The sequence below is a fragment of the Vulpes lagopus genome, chromosome 12 (assembly GCF_018345385.1).
Source record: "Vulpes lagopus strain Blue_001 chromosome 12, ASM1834538v1, whole genome shotgun sequence".
NCBI classification, from domain to species: Eukaryota; Metazoa; Chordata; class Mammalia; order Carnivora; family Canidae; genus Vulpes; species Vulpes lagopus.
This window is the reverse complement of record NC_054835.1, coordinates 8,504,530-8,517,279: the sequence shown is the minus strand read 5'-3', so window position 1 is coordinate 8,517,279 and position 12,750 is coordinate 8,504,530. Positions and strand designations below refer to the sequence as shown.

The following is a 12,750-nucleotide window of genomic DNA, read 5'->3' as shown; positions in this document are numbered from 1 at the left end:
GGAGAAGCAGGCTCCATGCAGACAGCCCGATGTGGGATTCGATCCCGGGTCTCCAGGATCAGGCCCTGGGCTGAAGTCGGTGCTAAACCGCTGAGCCACCGGGCTGCCCCGGGATGAGGCTTTTAATGTACCTTTTTTTTTTCCCTTTGCAAACTCTGTTCTCTCATTACCTTGTTAAAAACAAGCCAGTAGAATTTAGCTCGGAGGAAACAGAGACTCTCCGGGTTGGAAGAAGCCCTGGAGTCCAGCCGCTTGGGGTCCCTCTCCAGGGGGCTCACTGCCAACACGTGGGCATGTCAAGTGGTCACCGCTCCGCATCAATACAACCAAGAACTCACTGCCTCCTCTAGGGAGTCACGGGTCTGTGCCCTGCAGAGCTCTGCTCCCATGTGGCCTGTGCTCACTGGTCCTGGTTCTGTTCTGAACAGCTTCAGAGTCAGAGGGGGTTTTCCTGGGATGGGGGAAAGGCACAGATGCAGAGTGAGGATGCTTTCCAGGAGAGGCAAGCCCCCAGGAGATCCCCAGCAAAGGAACATTCATTTGAGGACATAGGGGGCTCAGCCTCCGGGAGCAGGAGGTGCTTGAGAGCTGGGAGAAGACGGGCTGGGTCTGCCGTGGGCCAATGCTCCACTCTAGAAGCCTTGGAAAGGGAGCCTCAGGGACTCAGAGCCTTACCCTCTGAATCTGCAACTGTCAGGGCCTCTGGCTGGAATGTATCAAATGGTCCCTGGGAGCTGGTGGACAGGTGCCTGGTCACTGCCGCTTCCTGAATGCCAGCCTCCGGGGCCTGGCCTTCTAGGCTTCCTGTCCCACTTGTAGTTGAGGTCTCTGAAGATCAGGGAGGTTGTCACTTGTCCAGGCTAAAGGGAGCAGGACCCAGGACAGAACATGAGCCAGGATAGAACATGACAAAGTCATTGATACCAAATCAGGCAGCCCTGTCCTATGAGTGTCAACGGGAGGGGAGTGGGTCTCCTTCCTCTTTGCCTGCCCTCCTGAGCATCACAGGGGCTGTGGACTTAAGTCGATCAGCAAGGGCACGTTTTGGACTCTGGGGCTGGGAAGCAGTGAAGCCCACACGGCCCAGGCAGGGAGCCCCTGCCATAAGCACCTTTGCCCACTAGAGAGCACTGCGGGACAGAGACCTGGTGGCGGCCAGCCCAGCTAGGTGTCTGGGAGACGGGGCCCTGGTGACAGGGGAGAAGGAGCTGTCACTCCCCAGACGGGCCCTCTGTGACCACTACCTCCTTGGGTCTTCACTGCAGATCCAGAACTAGGCGCTCTTCAGACCTCCCACTTCACAGATTAAGAAACTAGGCTCAGCGTTGGTACGGGGTTTGTGCCAAATCCCCAAGTTGCCACCAGGGAGTGGGGGAGCTGGAGCATGAACTCTGACCCCGGAGCACCAACCATTGACCACTTGACCCCATCCTCCCCCATGCTTCTCAGCTCTGTCTTTCCTCCTGGGTGCCTTCTAGGTGGTCTCCTTAACCTCAGTGGGAGTCGCCCAGGCATGGGGAGTGGTCTCAGGAACGCAAAAGAATCACTGCAGGGAGAGGCAGTGACTTATGGGGGCGGTGGGCAGGAGGGTCTGGGGAAGGAGCTGGGGCTGTGGGACCAGGCGGAATGTGTGGAGAAGATCCCAGGCCGCAGGGCCGGGAGTCCTCCCACTGCGGCCCCTGGCAGAGCCGGGCCCCCTGGGAGCCCGCCAGGCTTATTAATATCCTGCTGAGTCAGGGGGCTCTTGAGTTTCCGCATCACAAGACTCCGGGGCTGAGCGTGGCAGGAATATTCTTGACTCCCTGCTGCCCTATCTCTCCCACCTGCCCTGTCTACCTCAGGCCAGAAGCCCCGTAGCTCTGAGCTGCCACGCGGCCTGGGAACAAAAATTCGGGGAGAGGATGATGAGGGTCCATAGGGTGGTGACCATGACAGCAGAGGGGGCCAGCCTGCAAAGGACAAAACGAGGCAGAGACGCCAAAGGACAACTGCCCCTGAGGGAGGCCTCCTAAGTCCTGGTCCTCGGCACCCCTTCTCATCCCAGCTCCAGGGGGTGCCCTGCAGCCCCCATGCAACACCCGCATTGCTGCCTCAGGCCTCCACACAGCCCCGCAGGGACAGGCGGAGCTAGGATCATTTCTGACCACCAGGCCCTCAGACTTCCTGAGTCATAATCTAAAAATTATTTACTGAGGACGTCCCAGGCCCCAGGGACGAGACACACACGTCATCGCCTCAGCTTCTTCTGTCCTCCCATCTCATAGGTGAGGACACCGAGGCCCACCAAGGCAAACCCCCGGGCCACTAAATGACAGAGCCAGGCCTCCAGGCCAATATGGCTGATTCCGGAGCCCTTACTCTTTTTTTTTTTTTTTCTTTTCTTTTTTAAGATTTTATTTATGGGGCACCCAGGTGGCTCCGTCAGTTAAGCATCTGCCTCAGCTCGAGTCATGATCCCAGGGTTCTGGAATCGAGCCCTGAGTTGGGTTCCCTGCTTATCGATGAGTCTGCTTCTTCCTCTTTCTCTGCTCCTCCCCCTGGCTTGTGCGCTCTCCTTTCTCTCAAATAAATAAATAAGCTCTTTATTTTTTTATTTATTATTTTTTTAAATAAGCCCTTTAAATAAAAAGATTTTATTTATTAATTTGTTGAGAGAGAGAGCATGTGAGTGGGGGTGGGGTAGAGGGAGAGAGAGAAAGAATCCCAAGAGACTCCCCACTGAGCACAGAGCCTGATGTGGGGCTGGATCCCACAACCCTGAGATCCTGACCTGAGCTGAAACCAAGAGTTGGATACTTAACTGAGTCACCCAGGGGCCCCCCAAATTCCCCTTCTAACTGCCTCTCCCAGGCTGTGCTCCCTGCATGGGAACCCGGAGCAGTGGCCCTTCCCCTCCCCATACCCGGGACCCAGCTTGCGTCGGCAGCGGCAGGGCTGCGGCTCTGGGGCCTTTGGACTAAGCCCTTATCAGTCAGCTCCACGCATCCCAGGGCCGGTGACAGGCAGCCACCCGTTATGACTGCCGACCCCATTATCTGGGCACACATTCCCACGGGCCTGTTGTCAAGGAGGGGGAGACAAAGCCTCCCACTTTGTGGCCCTTCTTCAGGCTTCTGTCAAGTGGCGAGGGGGTGCTTGGGGGGCAGGACGGGGTTATGGAAACAGGGAGACCTGGCATTCTGCTTGCTTTTTCAGCCAGCTTGGGAAAACACCAGGGGTTGGGCTGCAGGGCCCTCGGGCCTGGAACCTGATCCTCCTCAGGGCAGGGGAACCCAGGCTGGGGTGCTGAGTGGGAGGGACTACTGCTTCCTTGGAAGACCAGAGGCCTGAAGAGCCAGGATGGGGCTGGTGAAGAGGGCTAGGCGTCAGCCAGAGGCTAGAGGATTCCTCTGGAAGGTTCTCGAGCGCCTATCTTCATCACCTGGCTGGCTGGTCTCATGAAGCCTTGATTTTCTCACCCTTCAGCTACTGATACCTCAAGTCTCACTTGATGGGGGGACCATAGCCATGTGTGTGAGGGCCGTGGGGGCAGGACCATAGCCGTGGGGGCAGGACCATAGCCGTGTGTGTGAGGGCCTAGCGAGGAGCCTGGCACCCAGCAGGCACTGCTGGAAAGCTCTGTGGGCCACCCACCTGCGTACCTTTATCCAGCACTAGCCAGCAGCCTCTCTATGTGGAGAAACATCTCAGAATAAGGCACGATCCTTATGTGGATGAAGAGACCTAGGCCTGGTCGCAGAGCTGGCTTGCCTGGGGTCACACAGCTCTGAGAGGAAGAACCAGGCCTGGATCCCAGGCCATCTGACCTCGATGCCTAGGCTCTTTTTTTTTTTTTTTTAAAGAATTTTTTTTAATTTTTTATTTTTATTTTTATTTATTTATGATAGTCACAGAGAGAGGGAGAGAGAGGCAGAGACATAGGCAGAAGGAGAAGCAGGCTCCATGCACTGGGAGCCCGATGTGGGATTCGATCCAGGGTCTCCAGGATCGCGCCCTGGGCCAAAGGCAGGCGCTAAACCACTGCGCCACCCAGGGATCCCGATGCCTAGGCTCTTCATCGCCGTGGTTCCCAGCTTTCGGATGAACCCTTCACCTCGTCCACACAGCAGGTGCTCCAGCACGGAGAGCTCCCACCCATCCAACCGTGGCCACGAACATCTGCAGGAGAAGTTTGTGCTTCGGTCACAGGTGAGCCGCCAGACCCGGGCCGGGCCCTGTCTGCAGCCCGAGGACACGTGGCTGAGCCCCAGCCCCCGGCATCCCTCGGGGCCCAGCAGCAGGGCAGGTACAGGAAAGCGTTGGGAGAAGGCACAAGAATGCTGATAGCAGAGCAGCCTGGCCATTCGGCATGGGGGCGACCTGCTCAGGCCATGTCATCGGCCCTTGAAGGTATTGGTGGCTCAGCCACCAACAGTGAGAAGCCTTGGACACCATCTGAAGAACAAAGCATGGGTAGCCAGGTGCTGGGGTTGTGGTGGCGGGAGCTGGGCCCAGGGTCGGGGGCAGCTTCAGGTCTCAAGATAGGCTGGGCAAGGATGCAGGCAGGGGTGCCTGGAGGCCAGGTTCCCATGGCAACAGTGCCACAGAGGTACCCCCACCTCCAGCAACAGCTGGGGACCTGGTGGGGCTGGCTGGTTTCAGGCCCCAGCTCTAAGCCTGTCCCGGCTGCAATCAGAAGCAAAGCGAACCCTCTCTGAAAGATGCCCTGGCAGGGCGAGGCCCCCAGGGTGCCCCCAGATTGAGATAACTGGCATACTGGAGGCAAGTCAGCAGGAGCAAGCATAGTCAAGGCCTGTGCACAGGGGAATGGTCAGATCCAGAACCAGAAGGGCCAGGGCGTCACCTGCACACAGTAGTCATGGGCAGGCACACAGCAAGAGGGTAGAAAGGGGGGACAGGAAAGGACAGATTTAAAAGGCAAATAGGAGGTACCTGGCTGGCTGGCTCAGTCTTAGTTGAGCATGTAACCCTTAATCCCGGAGCAGTGAATTCAGGCCCCGTGCTAGGGGGAGAGATTACTTAAAAAGAAAATCTAAAAATAGAAAAAAAAAAAGCGCAAATGATACTTCTAGAAGTGAAAAATATATTTCAGATAAAATCACTGTCAATAGATTAGACTTGAAACAAAAGCAAAGCAAAGATATATGGGAGTTTTTTTTTTTCCTCAGGATGCATAGTAGGTGGGGAAGGGAAGCTGAGAGAGACACAGGAGTTAGGGAGGCTGGAGCGGGGTGGTGAGGTCCTTACACTCATAGCCGAACACAGCACGGGAGTTTTCCACCACCTGCCTGGAAGGAAGCCCTTCAGGACGTAGGAAGATGATGGAGCACAGAAGGCCCAGGAAGGAAGAGCAAAGAAAGCCCCAAAGGCGTAGGTAAGGGGAAACAGACGTGGCACAGAACAAGGGTTTCTTCTGGGGCTTCAACCAAGAGACTCTCCTGACTTACTGGACAACCATGGAAGGCAGATGGGGCGGCTTGAAGGTACAGACCCTATGCCTTCTGGGAGGCAGACTGGCCTTTGCAAGGTTTAGTTTTATATATTTTTATTTTTTAACAGCTTATTTATTCATGAGAGACACAGATGGGAGGGAGCCTGATGCGGGGCTCGATCCCAGGACCCTGGGATCATGACATGAGCCGAAGGCAGATGCTCAACTGCTGAGCTACCCGGTGTCCCTGCAAGGTTTATTTATTTATTTTCCCTGCAAGGTTTAGACTTCAAATCAGCTACATGCAAGCCAGCATTTGGGCAGCGGCAAATAAAGCAACAGAAATAGTATGCATTTAGAATCTGAGAGATAGAAATGAAAAGAAAAACCCCAAAAAACTCAATTCAAAAAGAGACAAGAGGGGGCATCTGTATGGCTTATCAGTTAAGCATCTGTCTTTGGCTCGGGTCACAATCCTGGGGTCCTGGGATCGAGCCCAGCATCAGGCTCCCTGATCCAAGGGGAGCCTGCTTCTCCTTCTCCCTCTGCCTGTTGCTCCCCTTGCTTATGTGCTCTCTCTGACAAATAAATAAATAAGATCTTTAAGAAAAAAAAAAAGAAACAGGAAAGATAGAATATATAGACAAAGAAAAAAATAAGGTGGTAGAAATAAGTCCAAATATATTCATAACAGTAGACACAAGTAGACTAAACTCATCCCTCTCCCTCTGCTCCCCCACCATGTTCTCTTGTGTGCACATGCTCCCTCTCTTTCAAAATAAATAAAATATTTTTAAAAATGTGCAGGAAAAAAATGTGCAGGATGCACAAAACTGATCCCTCAAGGATCCTTTCAAGTTTAAATGCTTAAATTAAAAGAAAGGCTGAGGGGCACCTGGCTGGCTCAGTCAGTAGAGCATGTGACTCTTGGTCTCAGGGTTGTGAGCTCGGGTCCCACATTGGGGGTAAAGATGACCAAAAGAAAAGAAAAAAGAAAAAAAAGAATAAATCTAATGAAATATAAGAATTAGGCAGAAAATGATACCGTTTCGTGAAAAGACAAATAAGAAATAATGCATGTTAAAGATAAGGAGGCCTGGTAGCATGAAGATGCCAAGAAATGCAGGTCAGGCACCTTGGGATTCTGGGACCTTCTCTCTGCACAAGTGAGGACAATAGTAGGCAGCTTAGGGGGTTTGGGGAAGTGTCAGCAATTGTGTCTTCGAGAGGCTTTCATCGGTGGGGCTGCTGTTATCAAGTTTGTCTGGACTTGGAGACAGCGGTGGGAGGTGAACTTGGCTCCCTCTGGCCCCCCCTTGTTTTGTGGGGCAGGGGTCAGGGAACAAGGACTGGTCTGTGAGCCTGCTCAACCCCACCCTGGTTTCCATGCCCGTCTGACAGCCTCCTGTCTGTGCCCACTCTGCCGGTTACAAGGAACAGAAACCCAGCTCCAATTCCTGCTGAAGACAAAAGGGACTTGATCCCCTCTCCATGGGGGGCAGGACTGGAACCCCAGCGGTGGGGGCACAAACAAACCCCAATCAACCCATGTTAGAGATGCCAAAACGGAGGCTCCGAGCAGTCAGAGACTTGTCGAAGTCGCGCAGACCCACTGGGCCAATGGAGCTACGGCCTGTCCTGCTGACCCAGGGCCTGGCCTGGGCTCACCCGCAGGAGGAAACGCTGCTGAATTAACAGCTAATGACTCTGCAGCTGCAAGACTTGCACAAATGGAACAAACACAAATCAGTTTCCCAGGGGCGAGCCTTCTCTCCTCCTCACCTGCAGCAGGGTGGTAGCATTAGGTACCCTAGTTCTTCCCCGACCAGCCAGAGCAATGAATCCCGGGACTTTTGGGAAGGCTCAGATGGACGCCACTGGCTTTTCCAGCTGAGGGGCCTGGAGGTCAGGGTTGCTGATTCTTGGCTTCAGCTGTTCCGGAGTCACCTGAGGAGCTTGGAAAAAACCCACCTTGTGGAGACCACACCCCAGGCCAATTAGCTGAACCTCTGCAGTTGGGCTTCCTTATTCCTTTCCATTATTGGAAGCCATGGCTCTGCCCTATTCTCCACATCCTAAGAGAGGCCACCTGCTTCCAGGGACCTTTTACTTCTGTCTAGCAGCAGCACGATCTTGCTCTCAGCATTGTAGGCCATGGACCTGCACGGGGGAGGGCCGCCCAGCACACTTCGGGTCCCTGGATAAGGGAAGGGCAGATAACAGGGATGGGTAACTTGCAAGAAACAGAAACAAATGCAACAGCTAACAGGCACCCGAGAGAATGTTCAGTCTTTGGATGAATTTGCTGGGGCTGCCACTGCAAAATCCTCCACACCGGCTGTCTTGAGCAACAGAGATACTCACTGTTGAGCAGAGCACACATGTCATTTCCTGTTTCTAACCTTGACAGTTTATGTTGATGTTTCCCCATTTATCAGGCCAAGGTAGTTCCTTTCCGTTTCTGAATCGCTGAGAAGCTGTTATCACAAATGTATTGTGGCACTTTTACAAATAAAAGTTCCATCCAGCAACTATTAAGATGATGCTGTGGTTGTCCTTCCTTTAGTCATAAATTAATGTGATAAAGTAATGACACTGATTAGTTTTAATAGTAAACCATCCTTTGAGGTCTCAAGAGAAAGCTAATTCCATTGTGTATATGATGTGTTTTTAGGCACTGTTCGATTCAGCAAAGGTATGTATGTATGTATTTATGAGAGAAAGAGAGAGCACAAGCAGGGGGAAGCAGTAGGCAGAGGGAGAAGTGGGCTTCCCGGTGAGCAGGGATCTCCCCCTACTCCTTCCCATGCAGGGCTGGATCCCAGGACCCGGGGATCATGACCTGAGTGAAGGCAGATGCTTCACACCTGAGCCCCCAGCAGCCCCTTCAGTCAATATTTTAGTTGTATTTATGTTTTACCTTTATATTCATGAGTGAAACGTGACTGTGGTTTTCCTTTCCTGTGCTGTTCTTGTCTGGTGTGATTACCCAGGTTAGACTGGTCTAGTTGAGAGAGTTCTTTCTCATCTGTTCTCTGCAGCAGTTTGCATAGTATTGCAATGATCTGCTCCTTAAAGGTTTGGTAAGGATCACCTGCCAGTCATCCAATCCGGTGTCGTCTGTCATTGTTCTACTCCTTAACACAATCTTTGAAGAAAAGGATATTTAATTCTCTAAGACTTTAAAAAAAAAAAAGATCTTGTTTATTCATTTGAAAGAGAGAGAGAGACAGCACAGAAGTTGAGGGACGGAGGAAGAAGGAGAAGCAGACTCTCTGCTGAGCAGGGAGCCTGGCTCGGGGCTGGATCCCAGGACTCCCAGATCATAATCTGAACCGAAGGCAGATGCCCAACTGACTGAGCCACCCAGATCCCCCTTTACACTTTTTTTTTTTAGATTTTATTTATTTATTCATGGCAGACACAGAGAGAGAGACACAGGCAGAGGGAGAAGCAGGCTCCCTGCAGGGAGCCCGATGTGGGACTTGATCCCAGGATCCCGGGATCATGCCCTGGGCTGAAGGCGGCACTAAACCACTGAGACACCCGGGCTGCCCAATAAAATCTCTTAAAAAAATAAACATGTACACGCACTCATGTACACTCACTCCTGGGTATAGCAATTCCACTGGTAGGAATTTGACACAATAAGCTAACTGTGCAAAGAGGTACAGACAAGGGCTGTCACCGTGTGAACTTGTACTTACAGCAAACCTGCGAGTCTACTTTGATACCCATTCGAGTGGCTACATTGCAGACGAAGGTAAGTGTGGGCTGGAAGGTGGAGAAATTGGATCCCTCACATCCCGCCAGTGGGAGTGTAAACAGTCAGCTCCTATGGAAAACAGGTGGCAATTCCTCCAAAAGTCATACACAGAATTTCCCCGTGCCCCAGCCCTTTCATTCTGAGTTGGGCTCCTGGAAGGACTGACAGCAGGTGCTCAATGAACACTTGGGCACGAATGTTCACGACGGCACCGTTCACAGCAGCCAGAAGGTGCAAACAACCCAAGAGGCCATCAGAGGATGGATGGGTAAACAGAATGGGGTCCATCCACATGATGGAATATTATTCACCCACAAAGAGGAATGGAGTTCTGACACCTGCTACAATGAGGATGAACCTCGAAGATACCATACCTAAAGCTGCCAGACACAAAAGTCACATACTGTATGATTCTGTCTGCATGAAGTGTCCAGAAGAGGCAGATCCATAGCGATAGAGATAGAGATAGAGATAGAGATAGAGAGACAGAGACCGAGACGGAGATAGAGATAGAGGGCATCCCTGGGTGGTTCAGTGGTTGAGTGTCTGCTTTCAGCCCAAGTCGTGATCCTGGAGACCCGGGATAGAGTCCCATGTCAGGCTCCCTGCATGGAGCCTGCTTCTCCCTCTGATGGTGTCTCTGCCTCTCTCTCTCTCTCTCTCTCTGTGTGTCTCATGAATAAATAAATAAAATCTTAAAAAAAAAAAAAGAGAGAGAGAGAGATAGAAAGTAGACTTGGGGCTGGGTGGAGAGGGCACAGGAGCTCCCGGAGTAGTGAGCTCCCAGAGTAGTAGGCATGGGGCTTTATTTTGGAGTGATAAATGCGTTTTGGAACAACCTTGTGTATTTATTAAATATCCCTGAATTTTACACTTTAAATTCATTAATTTTATGGTATGTGAATTTTACCTCAATTAAAAAAAACAAACTGATAATATATGGCTCTTCCATATCGGGGGTCACCATGAGGCTGTTATAAGTGGAGATCAATTAATTATTAATGCAGGAAGATACAATATGTCAGTGAATGAAAAAAGTAGGTCACAAAACCATAGTGTGTAACTGCTTTTTTGGTCAAAATACATGTATATTTTTATGAATGCATAAAAAATGTCTTTGAGGAATAACCAAAAAAAAAAAAAAAGGTTTGCTTTTGGCTTTCCACTATGTGCTCATTTTTAAATAATGAAAAAGCATTCTTATGTAACCCCAAAAAACAGGCTAAGTAGGGAAATAGATGCTTTCTTAAATTCACCCTGTTCTTTGTGAGGCTCTCAGGAGACTTGTCGCACATCTGCTGGCCTGGAGCTCAGGACTAGGTTTCCTCTCTTATAAAGGGGGGTGGGGTCACATGGGGAGGGGCAAGTCTGGGTCTTCCCCTGGGACCCTCTCTCTGTGCCAGAGTCTGCCTAGGACCTTGCTCACTACTGTCCCTCTGGCTGAAGGCTTTCAGCTGAAGAAGGAGGGTTTCGAGACCCCCCCCATCCCACCCCCCCGCTGACTCTGACTCGTCTGTCACCAGGGGATGCAGTGCAGGATGGAGCAGAGGCTCAGATTGCATCTCTGACCCCAACTGGAGGTCCCTCCTTGGGGCCAGGCCCAGGCCTCGGCTCAGGGTGGGGCCCTTAACAGGGCTTGGCTGCTCCTGCCAAACCTTGCAGCTGGGCTGTTGGTGAGAGGTGCTTTCTCAGGGTCCCAGCGAGCTCTGGAAGTGCTCCCTCTCCCACCAGCAAGCCTCAACCTGGGCCAGGCTATTAGCCTCAGAAACAGGTGGGGGTGGGGGGCGGCCCAGAGTTGTGTCACGGCCAGGGGAGAATTCTTGGGTCCGATTACAAGACGCAGGAAGGTCTTGGAAATTCTGCCTGAGAGATAGCATGTCCTAGGCTGGGCCTGGGGAGTCTACTGTGTTCAGGAGTAAGTGTGTGTGTGTGTGTGTGTGTGTGCACAAACATGTACATATTAGGATTCCAAGACAAAATATAGGACACCCAGTTGAATTCGAACTTCAAATAAATGGTTTTTTTAGTATAAGTACGTCCCAATATTGCATCTTGCATTTTTATTTGCTAAATCTGGCAAGCCTGATACATGTGCAAGTATTTGCATGTGTACATTTGTGAAAGAGCACATATATGTTTGTATAAACATAGGCAAGGCCAGATGTGTGTCCATATGCACATCAGAATGCAGGTGTAGAGGTATCCCTCCATGTGAGCCTGTGTGTACCTCATTTTCTATGTGGGCGTGTGTGTAAATGTATGTGCATGAACGTGAATGGGTGTTTCCACGTTTGCATCTACATATACCAAAGCCTGTGAGGCCTTAGACATGGAAGTGTCTTTGTGTGTGCAGGTTACAGAAGAGTAAAGCTGGGAGCCAACTGAGAGCTTTCCCATGTGTGATCTTACATCGGAAGAAACTGAGGTCAGCTGGCCGGCCCAGAATGCCTGTGTGCACGTGTGTGTGTGTGTGTGTGTGTGTGTGTGTGTGTGTGCACGCACGTGCGAGCTCTGTGGGGCACAGGAGGGCGCGCTGGGCTCTGACCTCAAGCCAGGCTCTGTGGTCCAGCATCACCATGTCCCCACAACAGCCCTCTCATGATGAGGCTGGTTTCACACCCAGGATGAAGTCAGGGGGAGTGTGGCCGGGGCACCAGCTTACGCCTGGACACGTGTGCTCACACGTGAGTTACATAAACGCTGCAGGCCACAGTGGCCGCCAGATGTGCGGTGTCTTCTTGGAGCCAGATGGCAGCTGATCCAGGAGTCCGTGCATTTTTCTAACTCCTGCTGTCCTTTCTCTTGTCCCTTCTGGAGGTTTCCTGAGGCAGAGAAGGGGCTGGGGACCCAGGGACCCCCGGCAGAAACCAGTTGCTTCAGCTTCCCCTGGGTGGCGGCTTAGGATGCTGGGGAGGGATCTGCAGAGATGCTCCTTGCACAGTGCTCTTCCCACGCCGCTGCCTGGAAGCTTCAGGCCCCTCCAGCGGGGGGTGGAGGGGTGGGAGGTGCACACCAGGTCCCAGAGCTTGTGTTCCAGACCTGCCCCCAGCCTGGCGAGCGTCCCAGTCTCCCCTGAGCCTCGCTCTTCCTGTGCTGATGGGCGAGAGCCAACTGACCTGCTGGACGCCCTGCATCAGGGCCCGGCGGCCCTCGCTGGAAGTCCGAGAACGAAGGCCTCCACCTCCCTCCCGTGTCTTCACCGGGTGTCCCTTTCCCGTGTCCGCGTCCAAATCTCCTCTCCTTGTGCACCACCTGCCCTGCTGGACTCGGCCCACTCTCTGACGTCATTTGATCTTCATCACCTCTTTTAAGACCCTGGCTTCAAACACGCTCACATTCTGAGGCCTCAGGGGTTAGGACTTCAACGTACTCATGTAGAGGGGGCAGGGACACAGTTCGGCCCATAGCAGCCACTGTGCTGTTTTCCAGAGGCGGCTTCTCCCACCTGGGCCCCGCATTGTCAGGCGACAGTTGGTGGGGGCCGTCAGAAACCCCAATTTATGCCCTTTATCTTGACATAGGACAACTTTCCCCGAGGCCAAGGAGATGCTTC

The 12,750-nt window shown here is 52.4% G+C and overlaps 1 long non-coding RNA gene across 2 annotated transcripts; it reads right to left on the bottom strand.

Annotated features, from left to right (window-relative positions):
• Window positions 1-3,937: 3,937 nt before the first annotated feature.
• On the bottom strand, window positions 3,938-8,589 carry LOC121474113. 2 transcript variants are annotated; one of them, XR_005983272.1, is made up of 3 exons: window positions 8,352-8,589; window positions 4,933-5,032; window positions 3,938-4,158 (listed from the first exon to the last, which is right to left on the bottom strand). It is a non-coding gene; the product is annotated as an uncharacterized LOC121474113 (long non-coding RNA). The 2 variants fall into 2 exon arrangements; XR_005983271.1 differs by lacking the exon at window positions 8,352-8,589 and adding an exon at window positions 7,214-7,566.
• Between the last annotated feature and the right edge of the window lie 4,161 nt (window positions 8,590-12,750).